The sequence below is a fragment of the Meleagris gallopavo genome, chromosome 22 (assembly GCF_000146605.3).
Source record: "Meleagris gallopavo isolate NT-WF06-2002-E0010 breed Aviagen turkey brand Nicholas breeding stock chromosome 22, Turkey_5.1, whole genome shotgun sequence".
NCBI classification, from domain to species: domain Eukaryota; kingdom Metazoa; phylum Chordata; class Aves; order Galliformes; family Phasianidae; genus Meleagris; species Meleagris gallopavo.
Genome location: NC_015032.2, coordinates 9,204,225 through 9,220,683, shown reverse-complemented (window position 1 = coordinate 9,220,683; position 16,459 = coordinate 9,204,225). Strand labels below are relative to the sequence as shown.

Genomic DNA, 16,459 nt, shown 5'->3' with positions numbered 1-16,459 from the left:
CCACTGCAAATTAATACCTCCCAAGACTTCACAACAAGGCTCTATGTATTTTATAAATACATTATTTGTAACTATCTTACATCCCCCACAGTATCATTCATTATCAGTTAATGAAAGAGGAAAATGCATTGCAATGCAACTGTGTCCAGAACTGGCAAAGAGAAGCCAAAGTTTAAAACAGCATTGTTTCAATAGCTGCATATTCATTTAGTGCCTGAAGCGTATTAAACTGGATTTTACCAGTTGTAAGGACATCTCATGTTTCTAGTTAACTTATATTCATAAGAGAATACCACTTTAGAGCTTCACTGAAAAAGGAAATACAAAATCAATATATCCTACCAGAATTTGTGTGCTTTTTACAAAACTAAAACACAATTTTTGAAAAAATGCACCATATGTGCTACAACCATACCATATTTAATAGGCATTCCTAGCATCCTAGTATTTTTATTTAGAATTCCTACTTAGAAATCTTCAGCTTTCAATAGGAAGCAGTCCCACAGTATGATAATGAAGTTTTAGCTGTGACTCCAAGCCTAGAAATAAGTGCCTTTTCTTAAGCAGAACTGATTACTCTGTCACACAAAGTTCTCACAACCATAAAGTAACAGAAATACTGTTTTAAAGAGATATGGGAAACTGCAAATACCACATATAGACTAGTAAAGCACTAGGCATTTGCTTTAGAAAAATACTCACTGCACTGCTTTGTGCTACTATCTTTTCCCAGAACTTTAGGATTGAAAGAAATGTATTTATGCAGCCCCTTGGTATAACAGTATACTCACCCATTTATAGAAGTTTTATGCCTCTGCATTAAAAGCAGAAGTATATTTAAATAAATCATTCACTTGTCTATAACCAAATACTTGCTTCTCAGATAAACACAGCAGTAAAAAAACAGAGCAGGCATCTGCCTATTCTGTATGAGCCTCTTTGTGAATGAGGAATTACCACTTTTAACATTTGTTTCTAACAAACAGCACTTTCTATTTCAGCTTTATGCAAAATCTGTTGCAATTAGCAGCAAAAGATCTTTGGCACCAGTGAACTCAGAATCAGTTTCCAAAATCTAAGCCCAGCATAGAAGTGATGTGGGAGCAGAATAAACACCTTTAAGCCAGGTGCAGGAAATCAGAATATCAAATGTGTATAATTAGGCAGCACCAAGGCCAATGAGGATTACCCTTCTGTTCAGGTAAGAAAGCAGCATCAGATGCATTCTGATATTCACACATTTCTGAATTGAAACTTTTGCTTGAATTTGCTCTCAGTTTTCTTCTGAGAAGAATTTTCAAGCATTGTACAAAGTTTGGAAATGAGCTTTTATGAGCAGAAGCCTGAACAGCATCTGACTTCTAATTAGCTCTGGGAAAAGGTAGGTGAGATTTTGCTTGTCCAATCTGAACATACAACAGACTCTGCCTTTGTTGGATGATAAAAGGCATGTGGTGAAGAGTTCCTGCTTTTATTTCTGTGTTGGGCTTATCCACTCAAATGTTTCACATTTAATAGCTTTGTTCCTGCCATTTATACTCTAGTTGAACATCTGAAGTCTCAATATTTATTTTAGAAAGGAGTAAGAACATCCAGGCTCCACAATAAGAATCTCCAAGACAGGATGAGACATTAGTATTCAAATGTAATAAAATGTTTAACTGCTAACTGGATATGCATGATGTCCCAATAAACTTCAGAGACATGTCACAGAAAAGACACCGAGTCATGTTCTCCTAAAGGACAGGGCAGATGATAGAAGCTGAAGCCATTAGTCATTTCACAGCTTGTTTGGGTAGGCCTTGGTTTTTTATGCCATTCAGGATACTTAGCTAAAGAATTTCATGACATGGCAATACTTAAGTGAAAAGGGCACAATAATTAGTTCAAGGCATGAGAGGAATTCGATTTTATAATGTCAACTTTTTGAATGCATAATGCATAATAAAAGGAGTTTGAAAATTTTTGTTTAATAAAACCACAAAACTATCTTTGGAGATGGTACAAAAAATTTCCCCAAAGTTTTTGCTGAGTAAGATAGAAGTCAAAGAGCCTGAGTCACTTTTCAATAAAATAAGTGCTTTAGAGTCTCAAATACAAAGGCCTTTACTTCTCCCGCAGTAGCAGTCATTAGTCAGTACATACTAATGATTTTTATCTTCAGCCACGGCTGACCAGCCTGGGTGTGACAAAGCCCAGCTCTGGGCACACACCCAGCTGGCATTCTTGGATCACAGTAGCTCTTGTCCCTTTTTCAACTTTGCTGGCAAAGCATCAGCACAGATTCTAAGGATGAATTAATCTACTGTATAAATATATGCTGTGGAATCTTCCCTTGGGAACAGGATCTGCATTCACAGAAGTGTCATTCTAATTTTAAGTTCCATTCACATGGGAAGCCATATTTAGTTACATTTTAAGACATTGATGTACTGTTATACTCCATACATTTTTCAGAAAGACGTTCACTACGGTGGAATTCCAAATATCACCAGAAAAGAATACAGCATGCACTTGCCTTCAAATATTTAAAGTGTACTTCAAGATTAATGTTTTTGCTTTACATTCTTTCAAAAGATCAAAATGACATTAAATCAAAGGAAATCTTGGAAGTGAAAATAAACGTAAAAGAATCAGGAAAACTTGTGGGCTGTTTAATTTCTCCACTCCCCAGTTTTCAAATGGAAATGGAAGTAACAAGAAGTTCGATATTTAAAGACATTTAAAACAGCCAACAATCAAAGCAAACACAAAGACATTCCATTTCCCTACCCAGACAACTCTAATTTTTTACAGTATCACCTTTTTTATTTTATAGTGTCCACCTTTTTATTTATAAGTAGAAATAAAGAGAACTAGAAAGTGAAAATACAGGAGGTCTAGAAAAGAAACTCTTAGTTCTCAACCATTGTAGCTCAAAACTATTAGACTAAGTGGCACTGCTGCCACTTGTTGTTTTAAGGAATGAAGAATGGAAAAAAATCAGATTGGTCAAAAATATTTCATTTTTGCTGTAGGATGAGTAGTTTTTTGGGCAGTACTGTGTATTCTAGTCTGTCTAGAATGTTCTGTAATGCAGACAGTCAAGAGCTGCATAAAAGGTATATTATGAAATAGTCTTTTTTGCAAGTATAAGTTAATCTTATTTAAGGACATATAGTGAGGAGATCTTTATCCAGACTGGCAGAGAAAAATCCAAAAATGACAACTTCAACACAAAAATTGAACTTTATGTCAAGGCAGCCAATGTTTTCCTCGGTAAAGAGTATGAAATTAAAGTTGTCCTTCAAGATAGATCAGTCTCCACACTTTGTAAAGCCTTTGGTACCTATTGCAATATTTCCAGGGAGCAGGTAACTTAACAGAAGACGATAAGGGAACCCTCAAGTGCCAGTGCTCAAAAAGAACAGGACTGGTTATATTTGTGGTGCTTCTAAGGTTACCAATACCCAGCATTGTCAAACATACTCTTCTGTTTTTGAGACTTCGAGAAAGGCTTTGTCCTTGTTGCTGTGGTTAACTTTTCTTCAGTCTTGTTGAAATCAGCCACTTATTATGCTCACTTAGTCTTTCAAGAAGCAAATGAAGGCACTGTGGGTATTGGACAGAGTGCTGTAATTCAGCTTACAGGGAGAGTGCCTGCTCCATTAGAGGATGCTGATCAAAGTGCTGTATAGTCCCTATAAGTCCTGGTTAAATCTGTTCCTAATTATGAAGGAATTGCACAGACACTGTGGAATTCAACGAATCCCTTTTTCTAAATGCAAAATGCCAGGCTTAGATTCATGTACTTACTATCGTAGCAGCAGGCATTTCAAATGCAAAAATACAGAAAATGTTGCAAGCTATAATCAAGTATTCTGGTCAGTTTTGTTGCCATCAATTGGTCAGCCTAACCATCGATTGGAATCCCAGATAAAAGAGTGTCCACAAGAAAAACAGTTACATTAACCAGTGTTAAGCATTAACATTTCTTTACATTGCATTTCTGCTTTGACCACTTCAGGTGAAGAGCACCCATTGAACTGCTCTAGAGAAATGGAGCACAGTATTTCACTAAAACCCTTCTTCAATTTGTAATGGTGACCAGCACTGAAATCAAAGCTCTTTCTGGTTAGCAGGGGATCAGGAGAAAAAGGAAATTGTATATGCTGATAAGAGTTTTTGATCACAGAAAAAGATTGTTGTTCCACTGCACGTGGATTATTAATCTGCCTGTGATTTTATGATACTCAGTGACAAAAGAAATTCTAGAGATATTTATGAGAATATAATTCCAGGGGAAGATGTGCTTTATTTCACTGTTTGGATTCAGAATACACTCCTTTGCAATGATTCAGTATTAGAAAGAAGTTCTTATATCTTCCTTTTACTCTGTGAAACACACCAACTTACATTTTGGATATTTTATCATTTGGGTTTTCATTTTCCAATATCTTCTAGTGCATTTCTGACACTGAACAATGGTGTAGCAGAAATATGATATTTACAGTATCATAAGTAAGAAGTAAACACATCTCACACCACCAATGATAGACTGTGCTGCTATGCTGTATAATACAATGGGAAAACAAAAGAATCAGAAAATGATCAAGAATCAGTCAAAACCTCTTTGTAAGGTTGTTACATTACCCAACCTTTCTCCCTGTCCAGCAACCCATGTCTCATTACATTCACTGGTAATAATAAAAAAAATACATCTATTGCAAGCTGAAGGAATCCTCTGACTTTCTCTCCAACATAAAAAGATTAAAAATAACTTTGGTATATATAAACAATATTGCTGTGGCTCTCATGGGAGGAGCGCACACAACAACTTTGAAAACTGCACTGAAGAAATTCAGAATTTAATTCACAGCACAATACCTACTTCAGGACAAGATGCCAGCCTCCTAAAAGCTTAGGCACTCTCTGCTCTGCTGCTGAAGGATTGCTACTCCTGGAAGAATTCAGCTCTGTAAGATAAAACGTTAAGACATTATTTCTGTAGTCTCTAGGGCTTGAAGTTTGAATTTAATGTGAACTGAATAAAATCATTTGCTTTTTATCAGTATGGTCCATGAACCATGGTTTGAGGCCAATATGTGACTCTAAGGAAAATGAGTTTAGCTGCCACTCTCTAATCCCTAGATAAGATTGTAAAATTACTGCATATCACTCAGTACTGCTTAGCACAAAAGGACTGCCTCTGTACTACTACTAATAAAAAACTGAATTACAGCCATTTGCTCCTCAAAGACAATGGCTTGTGCAGGTTCAGGTGAAGTACTTGATTGCATATAGAGAAGGTACAGTGTAGTCAAAACTGAACAATAACCTCAATTTCACATTAATTGATTGATTTCTGGAAAACCAGTTAGAAATCTGCTTTCAAACAAGAGGAAACATCCTTCTGCACATACTTTGTCTCTTGTTTAAATATATGCAACAAATTTTGATGTCTAGCAATTCTAGGTCAAACTCATACTCTGCTGTAGCTGTAATTCCTGAAGAAACATGGGATTAACTCCCAAATTAGGCTGCTGTAATAACAAGTTTAGTTACAATTTATTCATTTTATTCACATGGAAATATAAAAATTCTAGTGTAGAAAATCACTGAAAAAACTAGTTCTTTCCATAAAATTCATAATTTTTTTTTTATGCTGGAGAAGGAAAAGATAGAGATACAACAGCCAAAATATTCTAGTTCATATAACTTAACTGGAAACAACACACAAAATAACAATCATGTCGATTAGATGAATTCTACTAAAATAGAAAAGTATAAAAGCATACCTAAATTTCAACTCTGCACCACACACACATAGTGGACATTCCATGGAAGAGCCATGGTGGTATTTGTCCTTGCAGGGAGCAGAAACAAACCAATACAACCAATCACCACTAACTCTCCCATTGAATAGGTAAAACCTAACCAAATGAAACACTTCTGACAATTCGATGGAATAACCTGCATGATAGATACCCCTGAGTGAAAACACAGAGGAAAAGTAGTCTAGGCACATTATTTCTTAACATTTCTTCTCAGAAGCCTGTGAGGTCCCATAAGATTCCCTCCACAATAAGAATGAACTCAGTAAAACATTCTCAGTCTTTCTTTGAAGCAATCAATTATTTTTCATTCCATCATGCAAGCTTTTAAAATACTTCTTATTGGCTGTCAATAGACTGTGCACTAAACTGTTAGTTAATAGGGTGCTGAGACTTTAAAAAACAGTGCATAAATAGACATCAGCAAAAAAATGGATGGACCCCAGCACCGCTCAGATTTTTGGGGGTGATAGAATTCAAGCAACTACAGCAAGCAAATTCTACTCTGTGCAGCTCTCCCATACAATACCCCAAACCAGCAGACTCATTCCAGTACTTAGACATTAACAAAGTAACTGTTTTAGCACAAGCAGAATTTATTTTGTTTGTTTACATACAGTTATAGGAGCCTAATTTAAAATTCACTGATGTTCAAACACAGGGACAGGACTCACTAGTTTGACCACAGTCTAACAGTAATCTGCACAAATAGCAAACTAGGCTAGAGTGTGAACAGAGCTACTGCACGACTATCTACATCACTGTGCATATTGAAGATGAAGTTAATTTGAATCATATTTAGACATATCAATGAAACAAAATAAAAGACTGTTTAAGCTAATCTACAGATGTGTAGGTTACACTTTCTGCAATTATCTGACTTCTCATTAAAAATACTCACATTCAGCACAGAAATTTCAGCTAGAAGTGCAAGATTCTAACAAGGACATATTAGGCCACCTCCATGTCCACATCTGTTCTACTCAGAACTAAGTGAGATATCAATCTTTCTAAAAAAAAAGTAAAAAAATTAAATACAGTAAAAGTCAGCAAGAAATCTCAGAGTTACATAGTGATATTTTACTTTGCACCCTGGATTATACTGAATTTACGCTCATCTGAAAGACTTTCATACTCAACAACTCATATGATATTACCAAATTACAGTTTTCTTTCTGAACTGTTCACATGGGGTCCAGCCCAGCGATTTTCAATGTCCTTTTTTTGCCACTCCCTTCTGACAAACAGAAGTTGATCATCATTGCCTTACCCTCTATTTCAAGCTAAATCTCTTGATTCAGATTCCATCCTTGTACTCAATCACCCTCACTTTCTTGTTTAACCTCTTTCTGGATATGTTCTGAGTCTAGATTTTTCCTTTTTCACCTTCTATTCATTTTTGATTCTGTGCCTGATTTTATTTTCTGTCAACAGAAAGCTTAACTCTTCACTCTAAGCTGGTACCTGCTGTACTCTCCTACCCAGATACGCACTCTTCATGGAGAGCTCTGATGAAAAGCAAGAAACAATGCTAAATAAAGTAAGCAAACAGAGTCTGCAGAGCACCTAGATAACTGCATTAGAGATCTTTCAGATGATGGGAGAAAGATAGTTTTAAAAATCAATTTTTCTTAGATGGAGCAAAAATCCTTGTTTACACAAAACATATTGACTGACTTAGACATATCCATCAGTAAAAAAAGTACAGATAAACATTGATATATATGATCCTACACATGAACAAAGCCTTAAAGATTTGTGAATACATTGTATGTTCGTTTCACAACTGTAGGTAAGCCCTTAAAGGGCTATTCCAGGTCAGAAAAAAACAAACATTTGCTGTACCCAGCAACACTTATAGAAGTTAAGTTCACCTCCTCAAAGTTTCTTCCACAATTGTTTTGGAATAAGGAAGAGCAAGTGGAATTCTTTATTTGCTTGAGTGTTTACATAGCAAGAGCTAACTTGGTCCTAGCTAAAAATTCTGCTATTTAAATTTGGTCAGGAATATATTTGGATCCCAAAGACACCATATCTCAAGCAACAAAAAACAACTCCAAAGCATTATCCTCAGGCATGGCAGCAGAACACAAACTCCAGGGACTAAGGACTATTTCCTTTCAAATGCAAATCTACTCACAGCACGTAGTTCATGTCATCTGGTGTGATATCTCTCCTTCCACTTCCAGTAGTAAGCAGGTAATTATCTTGCATTGTTTTTTGAACATTTTGAGTTTATATTCATAAGGATAAGCAAAGAATGCACCTTTGCTGACAAATAAGATTGGGAATATCAGCAAAACTATGATTAATTCCTAGTCATTTTAAATGAGATGCAAACAGAAAACGACAAAGTGCAACTTCAGTATTTTCCACAGACAAAAAGGTTGTGATCTGTGGAACACAGCCATTCTCCTGCCACAGTAAAACTGTACTCATAGACAGGCAAAGTCTGGGAAAAGGACTCAAACCAACACAAATGAGAATCACTGATCAAAATCATCACATGGTAATATGGGACTGCTGTTATAATACCTAAAAAAAAGTCTTTATAGTGAAGTTAAAACAACAAAATATTTTATTGAAGAAATGTTTCTCCGCTCTGAAATGATTCCTTACAGGTAAATGCCCAAAGTGGACTTAAGCTACAATACAACAGAAATTCAAGGAGACAGTTATGCACTGAAGATATGTAGAATCCTATAGGTTTTTACTGTAAGTGATAACATGAGTTTCAAGACTAATAACTGGGTTTGATGTGCAGAGCCAAATCCATTGAAAACTCAAATATAACATTCTTGAAATGAAGGTGTATTTTTTGTGACAGCCTAGGGCAAATATAAAGACAATCCTTTATCTTATTTTAATCCTTCGGCAAAACAGAGGATACTTAATAACTGTAAAACACTGCAGGAAAAGAATTTAACACATTATCACTGTAGATTTACAAGAGTTTAATTTACTACTAGGAATGACAATGTGGAGAATTTATCAGAGTTTGAAAGGGAGCAGAATGATTCATCTGATATTTTCTGCTTCTACTGCTAACAATCTGAAGCAACAAGAAAAAACTGGAAGTTGTCTCTCTTGATTAGGATTAGGAGCTTACCTAACTATGAATGATTGTGCCTCAGATTAGACATCACAACCACGATCAAAGCTATTTGATATAAATGGCCTCTGCGGATGCCCTATTTGATTTGCATATTTAAAAAAATAAATATTCTCAACTCTGCTGGCATTTATTCCTAAACCTTGAAGTTTAACAAGATTGCGCTCTAAAGCCACAGAAGTACTCCTGTCTACAGAAAACAAACACTTGACTGCATCATTATAGAAGCAAACAACATACAAATGTTTCTGAGCCTCTTTGGAATCAGGAACTGTAGAATGAATCCCATCAGTAAGAGGATACATACCAAACTCATCTTTAACCAAGTTGAAATTGAATCCTTGTGAACCTTGACAACTTCTCTGTATATAGCTGCTACAAAATACACATCATGCCATGAACTTCAAGACGACTGAATAGAATGTAATTTTTTTCAGTGCCCAGCACCAGCTCTTACTTTTTTTGCCCTCTGTATCACTGATCCTGTTGCTGACTGATAAGCAATTTAATTTTGTTACAATTGCAAAGTAAAATGTGTAATTAGCTTTCCAGTACACCAAATTGCCTCCAGCCCACTACACTGGTTTCAGAGCTGGGAACACTCAGCATATAAATCAGTTTTTTTATACTGACTATAGACCATCCCTATGATGAAGTTGCTACTGTGCTGTATCCTAGTAATGGTATAAAAGTCAGATCATAGTTTGGAAGACAGAATCCTAGTAAACCATAGCTGTGATGGGGAAATGTGGGAAAGGTGACTTAGCCTTGACACAGCCAGCAGCTCTCCTGTAGATGAGGAGCAGTAAAAGAAATCCTGGTAAGTCAAAGACATGAAATGTCCTTGATTCTTTCCTCTTAATGATGGGTCATCCTGTTCAAACTGGACTATATTTTGCCTAGGCAGAAGTTTCATTTTCATACAGAGAATATCAGTATGAGATTAAATAAATTACTAAATTTGATATTATAGAATGATGTATGTTAATGAAGCTCTGATAAGTAACAAAACTACCATGAGTTTATTCATTAATCCCATTGATACATAGTTAATGAATGGGTGATCAAGAATGACTTTCCAGAGCTGTTTTTCAATATCACCCTGCGATGCCTGCTGCTTATTGTTTCAAAAAAGATGAGGTAAAAGTAGCACAACTGAAATTTTGCTATAACTAACTGAATCATTCAATAAATATTTTGTAAATGTTCAGAGGGACCAACTTGCATCAGAAAAGATTATAAAGAAATATGTTAGACATTCACTAAAAAAAAAACAAAAAACCTGCAGGCCACACCCTGTCTAAACTGCAGGAAAGAGATAGCCACAGTGGGAATGGAAGAAAAAAGAATGTACTAGCCAGAAAACTTTTTCTTTAAAGGAGAAAAACAAATGCTTTCCCTCAGGGCCAAATAATAGTAGTAAGATCATATGCAGTAATAGCACACAGCTGTAGTTCACATGTAATATGTTAGCCACAACATTACTCACAGCCACAGGAAACTCAGAAGTCAGTTAAGCCCAGCTAGCATAGTAAACTATGGCAATGTTTGCTGATTACATTCTCAGTGCTGTTTGCTAGAAGGTAGTTAATGTCCCACATGAGAGTTCTGAAAGTTTATTAACTCAGCAACAGCATGCTGTGAACATACCAAAAAATTAGGCCTTATGCTGTGTCTTAGCTGGAATGCCTCGGCAGGATCCAGAACCTGTGGAAGCATGATCCTGAGATGCCCAATGACTCCACATGTCAGCACAGACCTAAGACAAAAGGCTCAAAGTGGTTCCATACCATAAGGTATGTAAGTTGCTCCAAAAGTAATGCTTCCTATTTATTTCCACAGGAACTAGAACATGTGCAAAGAGTCAACACCACTATTTGAAAGAGCAAATTCTGAGCTACAGAACACTTTTCACTGTAGTCACCACCATTAGTCAATTTGCATGGATGAGCTGATCAAGACATTCTTCACTGTTGTGTGTCAGCTGTGCAGGCTGTCTTGAACACGGCTTGTTTTTCACATCGGTGTCACCACTGCTGAAACATCACCCACCACCTCACTGTACTAAAAGCATCAATGAGTGCCAGTAGATGCAATTTTTTCCAGAAAGAGGAATTCAATTACATTCTTTCCTCATACACACTTCCATGTCAGTCTGCCCCTCCGCTGCCATTTGTCACATAACAACAACATGTAACAGAATACTGGTGAGAAGGTTCAACCTCTACTGCCATAGCACCATCACCTGCCTCTGATATCATGGGCCAATGTAAAAAAAAAAAAAGGAGGCATTGCTTTCAGAGCAGCCCCATACATTTACATTGTATTCCATCCTCCACCCCAAAGAGATCCAGTAGCATCTGCAGTATCTCAGCTTGTCCATAACCAGGGAGATACCATCCTCTTGTTACTCTACAAGTAAGAAGTTGAGTGTTTGCAGAAAAGAACAGTTTTAACTGCCAAACCCAAATGTATTCTGTTATAGACTGATCAAAATCTCCTGAGGCTGAGTAGATGTCTTCTGATTTTATGTCAGTAGCATCTAAGGTTCCTTCAACTCCCACTGAATGCATTTATGGATAAAAATCTAAGTGGCACTTTCAGAATGAACTCCAGCTTAGATGGCGCAAAAATCAACTCAGTAACTGCAATATATTCTGTCCATGAGTTTGATGGCTTAGGCCCCTGCTGCTCCATAACAATATGTTAAAAGCAAATTACTAGACACACCAGTGACAATTGTCTGCTCATTAGCAAAGGTTGTGATTTTGCCAGGGAAGACAACCACTCACTTAAGCAGCATTCCTCATTCTAGATGCCTGAGAACCACAGCAGCACGGTGCTTTCTTAGATCTTCAAATTAGTACAAATTTTTGTCATGTGAGGGTTCTACATCTGTTTAAATGTTGTAAACATTTATGAATATTAATTACCATTTGTCCCAGAAGAGCTGTAAATCAGTTAATTAGGAACATGTCATCATATTTATATTGTTTAAAGGAAAATCCAAACCAGAGAAGATTATGAAATTAAGCTGAGGTTTAGTCTTCAATTACCATTTCAGAAATACATAGCTTGGTGTACTCATACCAGAACCTTCAAAAAGCATGGTGATAATATATTTTTTTGCTGATCACATTTTGTTCTAGTAAATAAATCCAAGAACTGAAAAATATACGATGACATTCCATTAGCAAATTCCATTAGGTAAAGCAGAGATCACATGGACCAGTATTAGACTCTCGGCTCAATAGGCGTGCTGAATACAAGTTTGAGAATGAATGCTTGAAATCAGCAATAAAGATAAATTATCCATAAATAAATGATATATTGACAAATAATAAAGGCTTAATTGGAAAATATTTAACATTAGAACTTTCTTTCCTATATCTCGTCTTTCAGTATTTATTAAGCTCATCATTTCAGAGTTTTATGAATACAAATTGCTTTTTCTCCATAGTTGGTTAATTTTGTTTCTAAGCAATGAAGCCGCTTCACTGATTCGCATCGATTACACTCTGCATCATTTCTATACTCTAACCAACAATACTTATTTACATTCTTTCCTCTTAATTTTGGAGAAAAGCCAACATCTACAAATCGGTGGCATAACTGTAACAAGAATGTCTCTGATCCTTCTGTATACATCTGTGTTATGAAGACCTGGAGAAAAGTTCAGCTGTAGCCACATGCTATAAACATCAATGTTCTAAGATATACAACTTTCTGCCATGCACCAGATTCTTCCTACATTTAACATTTCTCACTGAGGAAAGTACTCATAATCAGTGTGTGCAAAGAAATTAACAGTGTCTTTCCTGAATAACACAAGACTCAGTTATGGTACTTCAGTGTACAGAAGAAAACAACTGACATGATACATACTTGTAACTGCATAACATTTAAAGAAAACCTAATATGGAGAGCACTTAAGGAGACAAAGTAAACAACCAAGAAATACACTTCACCTTCACTGGGAAGATTGAGGATCAACTTTTTGATTGACTACCATTCAATCAATTTCTACTGATTTTCAGTTAAAACTTAAATGCTTTCAATTTCAACATTATCAGAAAAGCTTTCCAAACCTTCCACACAGCTGACAGCTAACAGTCAACTGCCTAAAATCTTAGGCACTACTTCCTGAGAAATATCTGCTTGCAAATTTTATATCATTTTTTCACTTCCATGCACATGAAATAAAACAGGGCAAAAAGCTTAACTCACTCTCTAATATTAAACCACCTGCTATGACTATCATGACTTATGTACAACAGCAAACAATCTTTGGGGTGTTTCCTCAATTGAAGCTAATGACTGCTATGTCCTCTTTGGCCCTAAGTCTACTCACTGGCCATCAGTTCCCAGGAAATGCCTGCTTCTTGAAATCATTGCCTAAATGAAAGGATAGCAACTAACATAGTGGTAAACATACAGCTTTCTAGTGGGAATGTATGAAGTACAGGCTCACACTGGGAACTCTTTTCTTCCATTCTCTCAGATGAAGGGCTGAGAACGACCTGGGAGGGGAAATAAATCTGACGATACAAAGAGCTTCAGCAACAAATGAGCAGTTTAAAAACAAAATTCCCCCACAAATACCAAAAGGTTTTGTTTTTCTTCCTTTTTCTCATTTTTTTTTAAATCATTACTCACCCTGACAAGAATCCTAATTAAAATTTTACACAGTGTGTCTTTTAATTAGCCATGGCTGGAGTGGTGAAAGCTATCAATATTTAGCAGGATAATTGTATGAAATGACTTTTCAAAAATGAACAGCGGGCATGAATCCACTCAGCAGCAGGGGGTTATTCAGACACACGCTGTGCAAGATGGGGTGCCTCAGATAATGTGTGAGAGATAATAATGCACACAGGGAGTGACACATGCTGCCATATTTTGTGCTTCAGTGGTTTTCTGCAAGCAGCATTTGGCTCTTGTAGCTTGTGTGAACGCTGATGTCCCAAGTGCAACAAGCTAGTGATTTTTATCTTTATGTTGGTTTATTTTATTTTACAAGGGTGCGTGTTTAATAACAACTTAAACAAAAGGTAGAGACACAGCTCCAGGTATTACCCAGATCGATTATACTTTGCAGAGACTAGTGGGAAACAGATCAAGAATAGGATTTATTCTTTTCTTTTTAATTAAAAAAAAATAAAGCTCTGCCCATCATGACAAAACCCAAAGCAATAAATTTATTTATTTACTGCATGCATGGGGTAAACGTACTCACTCGTATTTTTCAATAGCTTTCTAACAATTCACTTCTTATCCCCCCGCTCAGAAGATAGGTCAGGAAAGTTACAGTTATAACATTCCTGCAATGGCACAGTAAAAAAGTGAGAAAAATCTGCAAGTGTTTTGCACACACACCAAGGAAATGTTAGCAAAACCATGGTCCCAAAGCTTTTATTCAGTGCAAGCAGTTGGTATGACAAAATCCTAGAGGAACACTGTGTTCCAGAGTAAGAAGACAAATCCCAATGCACAAATTCCTAACACAGAGAGCCAGATGTAAAACCCAAATGAAAATAATAGTCTGCACATTCAGGTTAAATGTAAGCAAGAACAACTAACTGGGTCAACTCAGCTCAATAGGACTTGAATTTTAGGTAGCACTGTGTGGAGTCAGGAGTTGGACTGAATGATCCTTGTAAGTCCATTACAACTCAAGATATTCTATGATTCTATGCTTACTCTTGTTATAAACGAACATGTTTCTATCAGTAGACTACAGAAGATCTCTTACTTTCCCATCATAGGAAGATGATTCCCTTAACCCCACGAGATTCTGCACAACTGGGTAGGCAGAGAATACCAGTGCATTTCCAAAATTCTTAATGATGCTAGAAATAAATGTGAAGGGATAAACTTGTACTGGAATACCTGCTCATCAACAAGGTAGCAGATTGACCCCAAACTGCACTGATTCTAGGCAAAATGATAGTACCTGTATTATTTCAGCACAACAGAACAATTATACAAATCCTTAGAACACAGAAGTGGAGCAGACCTTTGGCTTTTTTCTTTCATAATACAAGATGAGTAGAATCAGTCTGTGCTCAAAACGCACTATTTCAGCAGAAATATTAAGTATGGCATATGCAGCATCAACTGCATCCTAGTTTTTCCAATAAATCTTTACAACCAAATCAGCTATAAAACCCAGAGACCAAGACATATAGCTGCATTTTATATCATCTCAATGCACTGCATACCAGCAACATAATGATAAAGCTGCTAATTGAATCAGATTGTCAGAAACATAAGAGGTTTACAAAGTGAGACCAATAGGACAGACTTTTTTTTTTTTTACAACTTAACACAGGTGCAAAGCACCAAGGCTTACAGCACAACAGCCATTTGCACTGCTATACCAATGATACATCAGCCCTTCAGAAGCTCTGTTCTAAAACCCAGCAAAGCTACAGGAGTCCGTCCACTGAGTTCAATGACTACTAGAATGGGCTCCCAAATTAAGATTGTAGGCAAGCCTGGGAATCCAATATCTTGTTCTTAATGCTTCAAGAAATTTGAGTGACTTTAGCCAGCTGATTTCACCATTCTGTGGCTCAGTTTCAATTTACACTTGAGAACCCCAGTAGTTTTTACAATCACCATTTACTTACAGTTGTAAATCTTTCTCAAATTCCTAGGAAGTGGTATGCTGGTGTTAAGTATCTTGAACCTGAAACTTGTTGCCATGTACAAAGTTGGCACTTAACAGTTAAACTGGAAAGAAGGGAGGCACAAAACACCCATGGAAGTACAAGCAACACAAAGCACTCCAAAGTTTAAAAAAAAAATCACCAAATAAAGCTAAAATCTAAGACAACTAATTTACTCAACTACTTTAAAACAGTTTTATATAAATAACAGAATTTATCTTTCACTGAAGACAAGTTGGAATTTGTTTTGTCAAAGAAAGAAAGAAAGAAGACTTAAGAACTTTGAGTATTTCAGTTAATTGTCCAAGTTATGTTATATAGCACAGTATTTCAATGAAAGCTGTTCCTTTTATCTTTATAAGAGATTGATCAGTACTTATTTTTAAACAAAGAGCAAAATTTGAGAGCTTATTTTATGTTGGTGACACCAGTTACAGAAAAACAGAATCCCTCAAAGCAAGACTGAATTACTACATTCCAGTTTAAAGACTATCTAACTTAAGCTGACAAAATCTGAAGATATGAAGGAAGACAATCCACCTAGAACCATAGGTTTGGGATGGAAGGGACCTTAAAGATTATTCCATTCCAATCCCCTGCAATGGGTTATCCAAAACTCCATCATCCCAAACTGTCCTTGAAGACTTCTACAGTTTCCTGGGCAGCTGGTTCCAGTGCCTCACCATTCTAACAGTAAAAAAAAAAAAATTATTTCTAACACCTAATCTAAGTTTACAGTCTTTTAGTTTAAAGCCACAATCCTTTGTCATATCACTACACTCCCAGTAACAAGTTCCTCTCTAGCTTTCCTGCAGGCCCCCTTGAGGTACTGAAAAGATGCTGTAGAGTCTCCCTGGAGCCTT

General features: G+C 36.3%; 1 long non-coding RNA gene across 1 annotated transcript in view; it reads right to left on the bottom strand.

Annotated features, from left to right (window-relative positions):
• Nucleotides 1-2,043: 2,043 nt before the first annotated feature.
• The window catches only part of LOC109370775, a 32,046-nt gene continuing 17,630 nt past the window's right edge, over nucleotides 2,044-16,459 (bottom strand). The window contains exons 2-3 of the long non-coding RNA XR_002121184.1: nucleotides 4,871-4,955; nucleotides 2,044-3,591 (exon numbers count right to left, since the gene is read on the bottom strand). This is a non-coding gene — a long non-coding RNA (uncharacterized LOC109370775). The remainder of the gene's footprint in view (nucleotides 3,592-4,870; nucleotides 4,956-16,459) is intronic.